This window comes from Rhipicephalus microplus, chromosome X (assembly GCF_043290135.1).
Source record: "Rhipicephalus microplus isolate Deutch F79 chromosome X, USDA_Rmic, whole genome shotgun sequence".
Lineage (NCBI taxonomy): Eukaryota > Metazoa > Arthropoda > Arachnida > Ixodida > Ixodidae > Rhipicephalus > Rhipicephalus microplus.
The window spans coordinates 418306445-418324837 of NC_134710.1; the positions used below are offsets into that span (position 1 = coordinate 418306445).

The 18393-nt window shown below is 44.5% G+C and overlaps 1 protein-coding gene across 1 annotated transcript in view; it reads right to left on the reverse strand.

Moving 5' to 3' along the window:
- The window catches only part of LOC119186087 (adenylate kinase isoenzyme 1-like), a 60821-nt gene that overhangs the window by 17931 nt on the left and 24497 nt on the right, over positions 1 to 18393 (reverse strand). The gene's annotated exons all lie outside the window — the stretch shown is intronic.

An 18393-nucleotide genomic window follows, 5' to 3' on the forward strand; every position in this document is an offset into this window, starting at 1 on the left:
GTCTTGGAAGAATGCTAACATCATCTTAATACATAAGAAAAGAGATGACAAGGAGCTGAAAAATTACAGGCTGATCAGCTTGCTCTCTGTAGTATACAAGCTATTTACAAAGGTAATTGCTAACAGAGTAAAGAAAACATTACAATTTATACAACCAAAAGAACAAGCAGGATTTCGAACAGGCTACTCAACAATCGACCTCATTCATACTATCAATCAGGTAATAGAGAAATGCTCATAATATAACCAAGCACTATACATAGCCTTCATAGATTACGAGAAGGCGTTTGATTGAGTAGAAATATCAGCCGTCATGCAGACACTGCGGAATCAGATTGTCGAGGAAGTATATATAAACATCCTGGAAGAAATCTAAGGGGATCAATGGCTACCATAGTGCTTCATAAATAAAGCAACAGAATACCAATCAAGAAGGGTGTAAGGCAGGGGGACACAATATTCCCAGTGCTATTTACCACGTGCTTACAGGAGGTTTTCAGAAGCCTAGAATGGGAACAGGTAGGGATAAGAGTTAATGGAGAGTACTTTAATAACCTGCGCTTCGCCAATGGCATTGCAATGCTGAGTAACTCAGGGGACGAATTGCAACTCATGATTACGGAGTTGGACAAGGAGAGCAGAAAAGTAGGTCTAAAAATTAATCTGCAGAAAACTAAAGTAATGTACAACAACCTCGGAAGAGAGCAGCACTTCGAGATAGTTAATAATGCACTTCAAGTTGTAAAAGACTATGTCTACGTAGGGCAGGTAAAAACCGCGGAGCCGAACCACGAGATTGAAGTAACTAGAAGAATAAGAATGGGGTGGAGCACATTTGGGAAGCACTGTCAAATTATGGCAGGTAGATTGCCACTATCCTTCAAGAGGAAGGTATATAACAGCTGTATCTTGCCGGTACTTAGCTACGGAGCAGAAACCTGGAGAATTACAAAGAGGGTTCAGCTTAAATTGAGGACGACGCAGCGAACAATGGAAAGAAAAATGGTAGGTGTAACCTTAAGAGACAAGAAGAGAGCAGAGTGGATTAGAGAACAAACGGTTGTCAAGGATGTCATAGTTGAAATCAACAAGAGAAAATGGACATGGGCCGGGCATGTAGCGTGTACACAGGATAATTCTGGTTATTAAGGGTAACTAACTGGATTCCCAGAAAATGCAAGCGAGTTAGTGGGAGACAGAAGGTTAGGTGGGCAGATAAGATTAAGAAGTTTGCGAGTATAAATTGGAGCAGCAAGCACAGGAGTGGGTTAACTGGCGGAACATGGGAGAGGCCTTTGTCCTGCAGTGGACAGAGTCAGGCTGACGATGATGATGATGTCAAATTCATTAAAAGCATTCGTATGTATACAAGTTATACGAGAGAACGTTTCCCAATCTGCACATGATAATTTCCACTTCAGGTTATGTGGTATAGAATGCTCTTCTGTGGTCTTGAGGCAGATAGGGAAGTGGTCACTTCCGCAGGGGTTTTGAACCATTTCCCAATCTAGGCAGAGTAAAAGAGTGGCTGAGCAAATTGTTAGGTCTATTGCAGAATAAGTGTTGTGTGTAGTGCTGTAATATGTTGGTTGTTTTTTGTTGAGAAGGCATGTGCCAGAGTTCAAGAGATACCGCTCTATCAAGCGGGCCCCGTGCATCACATCGAGAGTCTCCCCACGGTGAGGTGTGTGCATTGAAATCGCCAAATAAAATAAATGGCTCTGGGAGCTAGTCAACTAGGTCTTCAAGATCAGCTCTGCTAAGCCCTTGATCTGGGGGGGGGGGATATATAGAGAACAGATAGTTATGGTTATATTAGGCAAGAGGCACGACTGGCCACTGCCTCCAAAGAAGTTTGAAGATATAACTGCTCGCTTGCAATGGACCTTACTGCAATGATAGCTACCCCACTTGACAAGGCAAGGCGGTCGGTACGGTCCTTACAAAAAATCACATTGATTTAAGAATCTTGTGTTTTTTGGCTGTAGATGTGCTTCCTGTATACTTAGCACTTTAGAATTAAACGTGCTAACTAGTTCCCACACGTCATCTAGGTTATGTAAAAGGCCTTTAACATTAAACTGCAGGATCTCTGCAGCCATTATTACCTAGGAGGGTAAAGTACTCTGTACATCGTGATTTGTTTCATGGCAGACTCTCTTTTGGAGGAGCTGTTATACGATGTTTGTTTTTAGCAGCACGCTCACGGGAGCGGTGCCGCTCCTTTGACAGCCCCGGTGTCGAGGCGACTGGTGATTTATCCATCGCCTCACTGGAGACGCTGGATGACCCTTTTTTGGAGGAGCTGTTATACGATGTTTGTTTTTAGCAGCACGCTCAAGGGAGCGGTGCCGCTCCTTTGACACCATCGGTGTTGAGGTGACTGGTGATGTATCCATCGCCTCGCTGGAGACGCTGGATGAACCCACAGTGTGCGCAGACTGTTGTTTCAGCCTCGACTCATAAGAGGCCGTGGAGGCCACTGAGCCACTAGGCTGTTGGTTTTTAGTTGAGGGCAGAGCAGCAGCAGGTGCTGCATCCCACTGGGGGACAGGCCGCTTAGCCGCTGGATCCCTACACAAGGTTTGAGCGGAAGCCATTGGCCATTATGACACTGCCCCCTCGCGTGTCACATTGACAAATGTAGTGTGCTGTACTATTGAGAACTGCTTTCGTGCTTTCTTGAACGATACATTTTCTTTGAATTTGAAAGTTATAATGTCTTTTTCTATGCAGGGAATGATCGGGAGTAAGAAGGGTGTTCACCAGCAGTTCGCACAGTGGGGTGTGTTGCTACAATCATCAGAGCAGTGTTCATGCTCACTGCATTTTGCACACGTTGGCCGTCCTCGGCAACTCAAAGATCCGTGACCATATCTCTGCACCGGAAACATCATCTGGGATTAGGTATGTAAGCTCTGACACAAACTTTCATATACCCTGTTCCAATATGTTCTGGCAGCCTGCTCGAGTCGAATGTGAAGATAAGGTGCTTGGTTGGCATTTATTTGTTATTCCTGCTTATCTTTCTTCTCTTACCATCAATCACATTTTGCTCTTTCCATCTGTCCAATAATTCTGCCTCAGTCAGTGTAATAAGGTCATTGTCAGTCACTACACCACGAACCGTATTCATTGATTTGTGTGCTGTCACAGTTATGAGGATATTTCCAAATTTCTTAAGGCTGGCAAGTTTCTCATGTTGGGACTTACAAAAGGTCTCAAGAAGAAGATCTCAACTGGGCATTTTACTGATCTTATATCCTGGTCCTAGTTTTTCTTGGAGGCATTTGGCAACAAGGAAAGATAAGACACCTCTCACTGGCTTGTTGGTTTGCTCGCTGTGGATATCATGATACAGGGAGAAATTGTCTTTGTACGGTGCAAAAAAAGCTTGATGTCACTTCGGTGCACACTTTTTTGAGAGAGCGATCAAAAAATAGACGGAAGGGAGTACCCAGGAAACGTTTTATGAACCAGCAGCTATGCTAGGCCCTCACCATCGAGCCCAACAAGGGGACGCTACAATGCTTGGGTAACACATGTAGACGCCAGCTATACATAGCTGCTATAACCCAATATAATATATCCAAGGCTAGATATAGAACACAAGGTTAACCCAGGCCATTTAAGAAAACTGGGAAGCAACTGAAAGGATTAGAAGACAGGACAGTAAGGAAAAAAGATGGAAAGAAAAAGGTATGAGAGGGTGGATAGGAAAAGGCGACCTCTGATTTCCCCTGGGCGGGTAAGCCCAGGGGTGCCGTCTGAGTGAAGCCAGAGCCGAAGGGGCGTGTTACCTCTGCCAGGGGGCCTTAAAGGTCCAATCACCTGACGTCGGCTCAACCCCCCAGGATCCCCTTTTTCCCTGACACGGCTCAGCCACGCAGGACTAGGCATAGGAGGGAGTCGAAACCCCTCCATCAGCTCGGGTCTGTGGTGTCGCTAGACTCCAAACACCTGCTTGCACAGACGCCCCTGCGGGAGTGGTTAGGGTGACTGTGCAAGATTACTGTGCCTTCAAAGATGAAATTTCATTTGCATGACTGCAAATGCGAGGTGAGATGAGATGGCTCCATTCAGTTAATTTTGATGATATCTGAGGAACGTGTTGATACATCAACCAGTCTGACTGATGTTCATATGTGTACACATGAGGAAGTCGGTTAGCAACTCTTAGGCAACAATGGAAAGAACAGTTGACATGCCTCTCATAGTACTTTTCTCTACCCACTGCAGACCCCTGCGACCTTTTGCGCTCTACGGAAGAAATGTTATTAAACTTATGGGACGTTTCCTTGCCTCGTATCGCTTCCCAACTTTTATTCAGGCTGTGCAGAATGTATGAATGAAATAATTGCAATATTCAGTTTCTTTGAGGTTGAAGGTCGTCTGAATTAATCTGTTTGCAGAGCGAATGAGCTGCTCACGAACGGATGCAATTATGATATAGGAAGGACACCGCGCCTTTTTGCAGCAAAAAAAATATTGCTTATGTAATGTTCCCAAGTTTTTTTATTCTTACCGAGCGTAAGTGCATCATTATTCTTCATTGAACAATATTTGAATGCGCAGACTAAAATTTAACAGTAGTTTCACTCAATGACGGATACACTGCCAGCAAACATGCTCCGCAGTGACACTTATTTATCCAATAAGAAACCGCAAATTATCAGAGCAAGGTATCTTGCACATAAATTTTTGTTTCATCCCGTCGTCTTTAAACACAATTAGAACATCTTTATCGTTTTTGAGTGAGTGACATTCACAAAAATGAAAAAACTCTAGCTTAACACTTCTCTGCAGTTTGTTTTTAATGGCCCAATCTAACCACGATGGTATTTAATGCCATAGCACTTTATGAGCGGTTCATTGTAAAATAACTATGAGTTCAGTGTTCCAGTTCACATTCCCTTCAATAGCATGTTTTGATCACACGTATCAGTGCGCAACAAATCGCATGCCGCTAATCTGCTACGTTCGAGGTACTCCCGCCCAGTGATACCTACACTGACTGCGTTATTCATTTCACATTTCATCCATAGATATACATGCAGGTGCATTCGGACCTATCTATTCAACAAGCGGCAGCATGTTTTTTTCGTTTTGTGCTCGCATGGTGCCAACGAGCAGTGGGCGACGGAAGAGCCGGTTCACTGGGCGTACGAACTTTTCCCAAAGTGTCTGGTGCCCACGCGAAGCCTTGTGGAATTGCTTAAAGAAGGTCTACTAATACAAGGCCTGTGCACTTGTCTCCTTTTTTTCATCTTTTTTGATGTAGGAACAACTTTGAATAGTAGAGGATTTGACTTTTGGTAAAATGCAAGTGATAGCTTGTAAAATATGTTACTTCTTAAAATTTTCTATACTCAGAGCATATAATTCATTATTACAAGTTTTCAAACATAAAAGTATGAACTGATGTGAGCGTAACATTCTTATTGAGCCTTGAAGCAGGTCTTGGCAGGAATGCGAATTTTCTCTGAAGACATGCTTTTACGGCTTAGCACTATTTCACTAAAGTGAAACCACAATTGCAGGAAGTTGTGCGAATTAAAGTGCGCTTGATTAGGTGGTTTCACGGCTTGGCTCAACTCAGCTGCAGTGAAGCCGCTTTTACAAAGTGTCACATGTGGAATAATATGCACCTACTCGTTCTCTGAATAATTTGAAATTCTAGAAGGTAAATTCGATTATAATCATATTTAAAATTTGCTATATTTGTTTGAAAATTTGCAGCATTCAATTATTTGCACAAGTCTATAGCAAACCAATTTTATAGCAGCTGTGTTTCAACATATGTTCTCGCAATTCACCCCTGTGGCCAAGAGAGAAACCCACATTTTCGAGCTTAACAGTGCACCAAGTTAGCCACTAAAATACCGTGACAGGTTCTGTTAAATACAAGGATGAATGCCTACGACGGTTTTTTGAAGGACAAATGCCATGATGTGCTAATCATTGATGTCCATACATAATATAAGTGTAGTCGAACCAAACGAACAACTGAAAAAAGCATGCAAGAGGAAAAAAGTGTTGCCTCTTTTCAAGGTCAGATATACGTCTGACGTATGGTGGGAGTGATGCGTGTGAAGGTCCAGTACTATAAGTCTTAGCACAATAACAGTTGCCTGCTGTTTCAGAATTTTTGAAATTGTATGGTAAACCATCTGTTCACCAAAAGGAGTCGGTTAAAGTTAAAAGCAATGCTCAGGGGTGAAACAGGATACATGGGCTTGGGCGCAGTCCTGGGAGCAGGGAAAAGTGCTTTGTGTAGTAAGGTTGGAGCACCCAGAAAGACTTTTCGGAGCAAGCTTGGAGCAACCAGAAAAAGGCCCCTTTGAGCGAATTCGAAGAAGTCACAGATTGAGACATAACATTCAGAGCAGAGCCCGTTACAAAGCACTTTAAAGTGACATTTGTGTAAAGATGCATTGTTCACAAAATTGTGCAATCACCTTATTATCGCAATAGCAGTCACTCCTAATGGGTTTTCGCAGTAGCCGTCATGTGCCATATAAAGTCCATATTGGTAACATACCCTCGCGCGTCATATGTTCTATCCGCGGGAGAAAATGCTCGAGCGGGGCTGACAAATATGGCTGTAGCAGATATTGAACAAGCCGGCCCTTCTCTCACTCGGAGGCCGTGTGGAATAACATCACCCTGCTCGAGAGGCGTGCCATCCAAGCAGAGAGGAAACACACCACCCGTTTGAACGAGATGCAGATGCGAACGATATGGGGGGAGGGTGATTGCTGGTGTGCGTGCTAGCTCGGAAGCCATAAGAGTATGGCACGCATACACTTCTACACGCATACGTATACACTTCTACACCCCTGTAAAAAACTTCTCTTTTGTTTTTATATCTTTTGTTATTCCTTATTTTGTGGATTTTAATTCATTTTATGTGCGGGAAGTGACTGACTTGGGTTCATAGCGCTTGCCTCCGCTCCTTGCCCCTCGCTGAGCGATATTAAAAGTTGGATCGCGCTATGTTGGCGTGTTAGCTACAGAAAAGATAAAGACGGCAAGTTGTGGCAGACAGGTAACAGAAGCTGCAGTGAGCTACGCCTAGCAAGTCAACCATGCATTAGTCGAAGATGGCTTAATCGGGCAACACGTGTTTTCCGTGTCTCTACGATGTGCTAACCCAGGATATTGTAGTTCTGTGAATGTTTTTCAGCGTTTCCGAAAGGCAAAGATGAGCACAAGAATATGGACTCGTTATTTGAGTAGGTATTGATTGTGCATGAGTACATGTTAGTAAACCCCGTTCTTTGCAAGTCTGGCTAGACTGACAGAAGTGCAGTGTCGATTGACTAATTAGTGAAGACTACAGGCGAGCTTCTGACAGGCAATTGCGTTTATTGAATAGCTTGAATTTGAGTTGGCGCGGCTACATAGTTTTAGTTTCTTTTACTTTTGGAGTGTAGTTTAAAATATGACATGTAATTATAGGCTGCTTCCTGCTCATAAAATTCTTGTGGTCACAGCTTCAAAATTTGTGAGTCTTCACTTCTAACATTGTCACTCAAATACACGTGATAGGAGAAATGCTTCTAAAAATTTTTACAGAGAATGTCAATGCATCCAATGTTTTCAAAGTGAACTTTTCTTCATCAAGGCAACGCTGTTGTCCTGACGAAGACAAGTCAACTTGCTGAAACGCTGTTTCCAGCGGCAATCTTTCTCAAAAAAAAAGGAATGACAACAGCGGTACTCATAAAAAGTGGGCATGGGGTCCGGTTCCCGGAAAAGCCTAGCAGACGACAGCTGCCCAGAACTGCTCAAAGCGCGCATACTCATATTCACTTTCATTTACGCCGCGCTACACTTTGTGGCGCTGATCAGCTCGGCGATCGACGCTCGCGCGTTCAGATTAAAAAACGCGTGGGTGTACATATTACTAAGTCACAAAAGCATTACCATCTTAGTATGTTTACCATTCCATTATTTTTCATTTTGCAATAAAACATGGCCAGCATCGCTTAACTTTTTGCACATGTGGGGCTGTTGCAAGTCTTCAAAACAAGAATGTAATTAGGTTTGAGAAACATGCCAGGGCGAGTTCCTATGGAAGATGTTCAGAAGACACAAAAAGACGTTTGCCCATCATAATGCTAGCATGAGAAACAAGTTTCCTCTCTGACTTATTTTTTAGAAGCATTTGTTCACACAAACACCTTGAGGCTGTTACGGCCTATTCAGTGTGTGGTGCTATGCGCTGTTATAACAACTATTATGCAAGCCATAAAGCTGCAACTGCCTTGCCAGTTGTGACGAGAATAGATCGCAGCGTGCAAGCAGGACTATTTTGAATTCCATGCACCCAGTGGGTTTACACGATCTCCTGAAAAGCTTTTACGACACACGTTATGACAGACTAACGGATTTGATTGAAGTACTGGGCCCGAATTCACAAAGCTTTCTCTTTGGCTACGCATTTTCTTAGCCAAAAAGTCTCTTATCTGGAGGGATTACTATAGCACAGGTATGAATTTAAATTATTCGGCACTTAAAATGGCAAGGAGGACAGACGATAGCCGATGAAACGACAAGGAAAGAAAGAAGTGTGTGCCGATAATATCAAGGTAGCACGCAAAGCGTCTAGCATCGAGAGTATACGATGATAGCCAATGATTTGCTGCATCTAAGTTTCAGTTCCGCGAGCGTCTGCTACAGCGCTTACGCGATGCCGCGTACGTTGTAATAGACGTTTTGGTGGGCTGTGCAAAGCCAAGCACTCGCCTTTAATCAATGACTGTAGCTAAAAAATAATTGCTTGATGGCCTTAAGCCACCGAGCAATCCATGCACTATCTCGCCAAGTACAAGTAAACAACACTCCAGGTGCACCACATAAATAAAACCACGCATAAATCGATGCATGCAATGTTTGAAAATGTGCCTTGAATGTCTTCCCTTATTGAAAGCGACCACTTACCTTACATTTCATTGAAGCTGCGCTGCTACTTAACTAATTCGGTGCAATCTAGCACGGTATAGTGGTGAACGTAAGGGTGTTTCGTACCTATAGTCAAAGGTAGCCTTTGTTACAATATTCTTATTACAAGACACATGAGCGACCTTGGTGCCTGCAGACGAATTGTGCTAAAATAGATAACAGCAGTAATTAAATGAAATTGTGAGCGCAATTTCGCTGGTTCCATGCACCGCAGCATTTTTATAAAGCCGGAATGCGAGAACGTGCATACGCTTACGCTTAGGTATATGTATACGTAAAATGAGGGAGACTCGTCGGGAGGTGTCTCAGTGCTAATGCTTTTCACAAAACACGGTGCAAATATTTCGTCCAGCGTTGTTTGAGTGCGCAAACAAAGCAAGGGACGTGTATACGAGTCTTGAGGTCGAGAGACGTTATCACACGTGCGAAAAGGATGAAGAGAGAGAGAGAGAGACTCTCGTTTCGACTTCGCGAAAGCTTGAAATTTATAGATAATAATGACAATTTTCTGGCCCAGCAGACGTCAGGGAAAGTCTCCGCAAAGCAGCGTCAGATGCTCGGAGAGCATAAAAAAGAGGAGTACGCGTTATATGGGAGTGACATCCACTCAGAAAGCGAGATGAAGTGTGACTGTCCTTAGATGTGAGAATCATTGCTAATTAGGAGAGTTGAGCCAAAACTTTCCTAAATAACGATAATGGAAGCAAACTGAGCATTCATCTAGTGAAAGTGATACTAGTGACAGTGAACTCATAATAGTTGATTAGCGTTGTCACAGGCTGTTATATATTTTTATTTTCTTATTTATATTTGGCCAACTATGAGAAGGTAGCCTACGTTAGAGCCGGCTATCCAAACATCATGACATTAATGTACAAGAATAAATAGCGCACGGTTATACAGTCACACGTGGCAGTTTCTATCTTCTAGTAACCTTGGACAAACGCATTCTAACTTTTTTTTCTATTTTTGACAAAGTTTCACCGGACGTTTTTGCATTTGGCTTCATTCGAAGGAATGACGATATATCAGCAATAGGGCGAATGCAAGCACTGCTGCAGTGGACGAGTGTAATAAAGAAAAAAAAAAGCTGCTGTGGACGAGCGGTTACAGCGCTCAACTACAATCTACGAGGTACTTGGTTCGATTCGCAGAATCACTGAGCACTTTTTTTTTTCAAGAGGTTGCCCGGCCTGACATTATGCGTGGTGTCGGGTACTAATTTTTTGAGAAGTAGGCTTTCGCACTTGCTTCTTTCAGTCCCCTTTTGACCCAAAAGCGCTGTACTGTGCTCCTTCAAAAATTAAACAATTCAGGGTTCGTAATTTTTTTCATCCATTCTCTCTTATCGCAAAAGTGTACAGAGCTGAAATACCAATATTATACCTGGTATATTACTTTTCACGTGTTTGGATATTCGACCAGCAATCAGTCTTCACGGTGTTTTGAAGAAAAGTTACACATGCAGTGAGCTAACTGCTTGCAGTCAAGTTGACTGCCTTTGTAGGGACACGCTTTTGTGCAAATTTGGTGGGCATCATCACATGCAGCAAGACCAAAGAGTGCCCCGCCGCGGTGGTCTAGTGGCTAAGGTACTCGGCTGCTGACCCGCAGGGCGCGGGTTCGAATCCCGGCTGCGGCGGCTGCATTTCCGATGGAGGCGGAAATGTTGTAGGCCCGTGTGCTCAGATTTGGGTGCACGTTAAAGAACCCCAGGTGGTCTAAATTTCCGGAGCCCTCCACTACGGCGTCTCTCATAATCATATAGTGGTTTTGGGACGTTAAACCCCACATATCAATCAAGACCAAAGAGCACAGACAGTTAGAGCTGACGCGAACAGAGTGATTAGTTTGTGTCTTCTCTCCCGGTATTTGTCATGCTGCACGCTTCAGTGTAATGTCGCTGTCAATGGTTAAAATGAACTATAGCAGTTAATCGAGTTCTGCTGAGAGGGTCCCCTATTGTCCAGAATGGAACAGAACAATGGCAATTTGATTTGTGTGATAAAGAGATACCCTGCTTTTGGTTACTAGAATAAATTTCTAAACTGAAGTTTATTTTTTATTAACAACAGTTCCAGTGCAGATGAAAGGTGCATGGAAAAAATTTGTGTATTCAGCTTGACTAGGTTTGTGACCTTAATTGTAATTGCGAACCGGTATCACAGTATGCATAAATATCACACACATATACAACCACGGGTGATTGCTTGCTTATTCTGATTAAAATTGAAAGGTGGAAATTGACATATTCAACCAACGCAATGTGTACGAGATATGCCATGTAGAGTAGCTATGCTCTGAACTAATCTTCGCAGGTTCGTTCCATTTTACCCAATTTCTTGCCCATGACTGTAGGTTGGTAAATAAAACAACTTCTTCGAACACACATATTCTGTGTAAGGTTACATTTATTTTTATGCAGTACAAAATAAATTGAAATATGTAATGGCTCAAAAGAGAAATAAGTAGAAACAAATTCAGCCATATCATTACCAAACTTACTCACCAATGATAAACGGATTCTCATTTAAAAGATACATACATACATACATACATACATACATACATACATACATACATACATACATACATACATACATACATACATACATACATACATATACGCACACACACATATACATATGTACACCCATACATACATACATACATACACACACTCAGGTGTAAATATTAAAATAAATGGCTATAAAACAACAATTCTAATAAACTCATTTTGAATACACTACAGAAAGTAACTTATGAGAGAAATCCACCGGCACTGTTATGTCTGAACACGGTGTTTCTCGAACCATCTCGCAAAAGCTTGATGCATAGTTTTCCTCTGATGCCCAGTGACAAGCACTCTTTATAAAAAACACAATAATGAAGCCCTTGACAATGTCATGCTAAACAAAAGGGCCGTGCATCAATATTCTGTACATGTCTGCAATATCACTGTGTTTATTTACATAGCTTAGCTCATTCACAACCCACTAACAAAGCATGTTAGGACACTTGGGCTGAAAGTTGGCACAGCGCGAGTAAATTCTAGAAAATACATGAATAATACAATTAAAAGCTACTAAGCTCCTTGGTGCAAACAGTGTTTATATTGACAACTAAAGGTGCCATTTCGTTTCTCCAAAACACTTCTCAAAAGTAGAATCAACTTTATTAATTAAAAGTTTCTATTCGGGCGCGTCGTGGTGGCTCAACGGTGAAAGTGACTCTTTCGGCCAAGAAAACAAAGACCAATTATTTTTCCAGTTCGTGAATTCACCCCATGCTAACATTGAGGCAGCTGGTAGGAGTGCTTTTGGAGAGAGGAAACCACCACATTCCCACCAGTTATGGCCTTGGGTAGCTACTTCACTTGGACAAAAAACACTCCTCAAGAAGACTTCAAAGTCTGCACACCAACACAGTTCCCATACAGCTGTCTATTAGTCTGCTTGAAAAATATTGAGTTTACTGGTGGGCAAAGACTGTACACTATGTGAGGTGATGCTCCAGTGCACTGCATTATTGTCTTGCTGCTGGCCTCAACTGCGATGTTGCTCAGCACATATGTATGTAACGCTATAATGAATGGGCGACGTGGCCTGGCTCATACCCCATGTTTATTCTTCTCTGCATCTACGGACGTCCCCTTTGACAAGTGGCTCCGACTCTTTGAGGTGAGGACTGCGGCCGCAGCATGGACGGAGCGAGACAAGCTGTGCTACTTCTCCGATTACCTTGAAGGTGAGGCTTTCCGATGGTTTCTCACCGAGGTTTTCGACACAGACGCGTCTTGGGAGAGCTTATGTGAACGCATGAAGGGACGCTTTACGAGCGGCGTCGCGGATCCTTTTCGCCAATTCATTCATTGCCGGTTGCGAACAGGCCAGAGCTTGCAGGAATACTATAATGAAAAAATGTCTCTCGGACGCCTCGCCGACTTAAAAGACACGCACCTTATATCAGGGCTCATCGACGGCCTTCCTGCGCATATGGAGATGGCGCTTGCTGGGCTTACCTCGTCTACTCCAGAGGCATGGCTTACAGCTGCACTTCGTGTAGAGTCAACCATGCAGAGAATGAAGTTACATCGCTTTCCACCAGCTCGGAATACACAGAATAACGTAACAAGTGACAGAACTAGTCAGCGTCCACGTAATTCCCCGGTACGAACACCCCTGCGTGAGTGCAAACACTGCGCGATGGATGGCTTACCCCGACAGATGCACTGGCATAATGAATGCCCACGACGCGCAAGCGTTTCCACCCTCTCCACCAACCAGGGAAACGAGGAGGGCGACCCAGAGTTCATGTAATTCAGTTTGATGCCCTCATTAACGGGTACCCTGTCAGCGCTACACTTGATACCGGAGCTACAATTACCTGTATCAACGAAGCAGTGCTGAAGGCACTTCACCTGCAAATAATGAGGAATTCATGCATCTCAGTTCAACAAGTCACATCATCTACCAAAACTTTGGGTCGCGTTAATCTAAAGGTACAGATAGGAAAAGTGACAAGAGAAATTCAGGCTCATGTTCTACAAGGCATGAAGAGCAACTTACTTCTTGGCTTGGATAGTGCTTGCCTCTTTAACTTGTCGCTGGACCTTGACACTATGACTCTACGCCAAGGGAAAGACATCCTCCATTCTCGTACACAGAACCAAACCACGGTTAACAAGGGCGCGTCTTTGCAAGGTGTTGAAGTTTGTGATGTACTGCATCTAAATAAAACTCAACAGTTGGCATTGAAGCAGCTTATCCACAAGTATGATGACATTTTTTCCAAGTCACAGACAGACATTGGTTGCATCAACGGCGAAATGCATCGCATTCATCTCAACAACAATGTTCCCATTCGTAGAGCTCCCTATCGATGCTCCGAAACTGACAGCGTTGAAATGGACAGACAGATCAATGAGCTTCTCAAGCAAGGTGTCATACGACTATCTACCTCCCCATACGCTGCGCCAGCACTTATGGCAGAGAAAAAAGGGGAAGGACGCACGCGCTTCTGCATCGACTACCGCAAGCTGAACGAATTGACGGTGCCTGATTATCAGCCCATCCCTCGCATCGATGACGTTCTCGATTCTCTGGGGAAATCTACGTACTTTTCGACATTAGACATAACGTCAGGTTACTGGCACGTGAAGATTCACCCTGATGACATTCCTAAAACGGCGTTTGTCACACGTACCGGTCACTACGAGTGGCTCGTCATGCCTTTCGGCCTTCGGAATGCTCCGGCCACCTTCGAACGGGCTGTCAAATTCGTATTAGCAAAACACCGTTTGCAGAACGTCACGAATTACTTCGATGACGTTGTCTACTCTGACACGTTTCCAGACCATCTGAGGCATCTGGAGGGCGTTTTGAAAGCTTTCAAAAGCGAAGGCGTCAAGCTGAAATTAAAGAAATGTCAATTCGCTCGAACCTCCATTGAGTACCTGGGACACAAGGTTTCCCATGGCACCGTCACTCCAAAGCAAAGCAACGTGGACGCAATCTTACGGTTTCCGACACCATCACGCCCTAAAGAGTTGCAGCGTTTTCTCGGCACTGTCAATGTTTACCGGCGATACATCGACCACTTCAGTCAAATCGCTCACCCACTGACGCGCCTGCTCAGCAAAGACGCCACCTGGAACTGGGATGCGGAGTGTGAACTGGCTTTCACTCAGCTCAAGAAATGCGTGACGGAAGAGCCAATCCTTAACATCTACGATGCCACTAAGCCTTGTGTGCTATACTGCGATGCATCCAACAGAGGTATCGGCGCCGTCTTGAAGCAGGCTGATGATGAAGGTAGAGAGCACCCAATCGCATACCATTCACGAAAGTTACTAAAACACGAAATTAATTACGCCATCACAGAACTCGAATGTTTGGCAATTATTGACGCCATCGATAAATGGCACTGCTATCTACACGGGAAACCTTTCACTGTGATCACAGATCACGCAGCGTTGCAGTGGCTTAAAAGCATCAAGAATCGCCGAGGCCGACTTTTCCGGTGGTCCTTGAAACTCTCCATGTACGACGTGAACATCAAACAGCAAAAGGGCATCGACAACATTGAAGCTGATGCACTATCCCGAAGCCCGGTAGTTCAACTCCTATCTGCTGAGCAACTGCGAGAGCATGACAACGACAAACCACCCGGAAAGCATACCATTGAGAACGGACTGAGTATAGTGACACGCAGGGGAATACGAAAAGTCTATGTGCCTTTTGCCCTCCGGTCTTATATTCTCCAAAAAGCTCACGACGCTTTCGGTCATGTCGGGGTAAAGAAGACGCTGCGGCTTCTCTCTCCACAGTACTATTGGCCCGACATCATCACCGACGTGAGCGAGTACATACGCCACTGCGATACCTGCCAGCGCTGCAAGAAACCGAAGAACAAACGATTTGGTTCCTTGGAGTCTTTGCCACCAGCGGAACAACCGTTTGATCTTCAGGCCATGGACACTATCGGAGGTTTTGGCAATTACGGCTCATCCAAAAGATTTATTCACTTAGCCGTTGATCATGCCACCCGCTATGTCTGGGCTTTCGCACACAAGAATGAGACTTGCGACGCGTACATCTCTTGCCTGAAGAGTATCTTCGCTGCTGGAAAGCCGCGGAAGTTCCTTTCCGACCGCGGCACAGGATTCACTGCCGGCAAATTCAAGCAGTTTCTCAAGCACAACAATATTCATCAGCTTTTAACAAGCTCACAACGCCCGCAGTGTAATGGCCTAAACGAGCGCACTAATCAGACGATCGTTACTCGCCTCCGATGCAAGATCAACGATGAACCCCGAAAACCGTGGCCGCGTCTCCTCTCGGACGTTGTCGACGAGTACAATAGAACGCCTCACGAAGTCACAGGCTACCCACCCTGCTTTCTTATGTATGGCACACCATCGTATCCCTATCTTCTTCCAGGCATTACCGAAAATCTGCAGGAAGCTCGTACAAACGCAGTCCGCAATTCAGTAGCATATCACGAGAAAAACAAGATCATATATGACAAGAAGTTCCTTCCATTAGAGCTTCAAATGGGAGACGTGGTCTGGCTCATACGCCATGTTTATTCTACTCTGCACTTCTTCCTTCTCTGCTTCTATCAATGATCGCCTCATACGTCACACGATTCCCCCTCCCCCCGAAAGAACGCATGAATTACGCACAACAAAAAATAAACAAGGAGAGGTTGAGAAGTCACAAATGTCAAAATGCACAATTGGTTTCATGGCCCCGTGGTGTTCCGTAAACTCGCAAAACTTCAGAAAAGAGTGCAGCAGTCCGGCAAATGGGGTAGTTCTGGTGGGCGAGGTTGGCTGTGGCGTTCTGGACAAGGTAACCGCGTCTTGCAAAACTGCACTGACCATGACGTGACTTGATCACCAGCGAGGAACGAACAAGGTTGGAAGTCCTTGGAGCACTTTAAGGTCGAATGTCGTAGGCGCAGAATCCTCTGTCGTACGCGCTGTATTCTGTGTCGCGGCTGAGACAGAATTAGTGCTTGCAGCCTGCGTGTACAAGAACTGAAGTTCAAGGAAATATGTCTATGTTCGTGCATTGTACAAATTATAGCGTTCTGTCTCTTTTGCAGTTTTCTGTGGCGTTGGCTCCGTTGTCGTGAACTAATGGGATGGTGTCTGAATCTTTGCGTGGTAGAACAGGTGACTTCTTGTCTTGTGCGGTGTTTCGTGAGGTTTCGAAGCTGTAATCTTAGGCGCAGTCTTGATATTTTGTGCCAAATGCGTTTCTGACACCGATCCCTTATGCGAAAATGCCTGAAGTCTTGAATTTGTTTTAAGAGGCTGACTTGGCGTCGTCGTTTTTGTCGGTGTATCCGTTGGAGTGTCTGCGATTCTTGGACTTGCTTTTGCTGGCGTTGCTGCTGTTGCTGTGGAACGCATTGCGCTGAGATCCCTTCTTGAACATCGCGCTCGTTTTCTTCACAACTTGATGTGGGGCCAAGTCGGCAGCTAGTAGTTTGTGGGCTGTTGTCATGCACTTCGGGCATGGAAGATAATGCTTCTGAATTGGTAGAAAGTTCTTCAGAAGCTTCTTCTACCCTGTTAACTATAGGAGGCTCTGGCGCATTGTAGCGTGCGATGTTCGATGCGTCGGAGCCTTCGGTGTTTCTTCCACTGTCGAGTGTGTATGGACTGGATGGCGATGCATGAACCCGTGTGGAAGGAGCATGGCTCGACAGGGTATTTTCCCGATGCGCCAGGTCATCTACCATAAATACGGCGTCCTTATAAGGCAAATGGTGAGCGCTAGGAGCGCTTGAAGAACAGCGTGATGAAAACCCAGGTGGTGGACCACGTATGCCAGACGAAGAGCGAACGGCATCAGGTGGTTGGGCAACGTCTCGGGTCATATGCTGAAGCGATGACTTCTCAAATGCCGACTTTCGTGCAGAAGGGATGCGCGCTTGACGGTTAGGTTTTTCCCAATATACGCATGGCCTTCTGTGTGTAAACTCATGTGCCGCTTCGTCTTGAGGCAGTTGTCGATGCGCACTGGGCTTTCGAATGGTTGGGGACTGCTTAGGAAATCGACGATAGTGCGCGGTTGTCTCTTGATGGTTGGCAGTGAGTAGGTCTCGGTCATAGTCGCTAAAACGGGTAATCATCTCCTCTTCGATTTTTTGCCATGACTCGTCGTTCTCGAATATGTGAATTAGGTAAAATTTGAATGCCTCACCGGTGACGTAGTCACTGAAGTTCGTAACCATCTCCCGTTCCGACCAAGATGCAGCGGTAGCGTGGAACTCGAACAGGTCGAACCAGTCCTGTACAGGTCCATCGTCCGCTGCTCCGGTGTACTTAGGGATGGGAAGGTCGGTCGATGATTCTGTCATGGTGCTGGTTGCTGTGTGCGGCTAGGAGCTGATTCCGTAGTCGATGTATGGTCAGGGCGTCTTGTGTAGAACTGCGTCGATGATGAGACACTGATGAAGTGGCTGGGAGGTCTTCATCCTGTCGACTTGTGTGACGCTATGATGAATGGGAGACATGGTCTGGCTCATACGCCATGTTTATTCTACTCTGCACTTCTTCCTTCTCTGCTTCTATCAATGATCGCCTCATACGTCACATGTATAAAAAAACAACTAATACTATGCCACTGCAAAGTAATTATGTGTCATTTGCATGAAACTGGGACCACAATAAAAGAACATAACTTTTGCCTTCACAACGTTCAAAAACTGTAAATAAATTTCCACAGAGTTTTCACAGTTCATCTGAGGATAGTAATATTGGTTGTAAACACATTCTTACTTCCACTAACAAACTATTTTAAGATACCACATTCAATATTAGAGTATACCAGCACTTTTGTAGGGCTAAACAATTGTACAGGCACCTAGAAAAACATAAGTGAATGCATGCTATAGCAACATATAAAAATA